We start from the raw sequence: 914 nt of genomic DNA, 5'->3' as shown, positions 1-914 counted from the left end.
GCAGGCAGCAGGTCTAGAAGTATTCTGAGAGTTTTCATTTACCTTTCAGTTTGAGGTTCCAGCCTCCTGACAAAACGTTAGCAGTGGTGCGAGACCTGTAATTCCAGACTCAGAAAGTTGAGGCAGTAAGGACCACAAGTCCCATGCTAGCTGGGGCTTCCTGGCTCTAAAGAAACAAAAATAGCTGGCCTGTGTCCCCCCATCCATCCCTCCCCCCCTGTTCCTCAACTCTGTTTAATACAAGTATATACAAACAACACAAAGCACTGGATGAGCGCTGGTCTGGTTTGTCTTTAGTTGACTTCAGGCTGTGGGAGCTTGAGTTGAGCCTGGGTGGGTTCTGGGTTGGGCTAGGAGGACACCCCCAATCCAGGGCACCCCTGAGCCACCGGAGAGGAGCCAGGGGCGCCCGGGGGCTAGTGCAGGGCACCCTGCCGGAGCCCCGTGAATGGGAACACGCCCCTCCCCCCCAAACCTGGGGCAGCACCCATTGCCCACACCGTACCCCACACCGTACCCCACACCGTACGGGGACCTCATCTGCTGCCCGCGGCTGCCCAGGCCTGCACCCCGAGTCTGCAGGCAGGGTAGAACCTGCAGGAGGAGGAACGAAGCCGCAGGGCCCAGGAGTGAGGGGGAGACGCTGGCCCCAGGCTGATGGCCGGCCCAGCCGGAGTACCCAGCGGCTCCCCGACCCTCGCCGGGCACCCTTTCGGTGAGAGCCGGGCCTTTCCAGAAACGTCTAGGGCCTCAGACGTGGCTTCCCACCGTTGTAAAACGGGAGTGGGGCTGTGACTTGGGGAGAAATCTGTTTCTCCCCTCACCCAGGTGAGGGGGTGAGGTTTTGTGCTGGGGGCTGAGGGGGTGGGGGGCAGCAGCCCCCCTCAGCACGGGCCGCCCGCCCCACCCGGCTC

Source organism: Dipodomys ordii, unplaced genomic scaffold, assembly GCF_000151885.1.
Source record: "Dipodomys ordii isolate 6190 unplaced genomic scaffold, Dord_2.0 Scaffold115, whole genome shotgun sequence".
Classification (NCBI taxonomy): domain Eukaryota; kingdom Metazoa; phylum Chordata; class Mammalia; order Rodentia; family Heteromyidae; genus Dipodomys; species Dipodomys ordii.
This window is presented reverse-complemented; position numbering follows the sequence as displayed.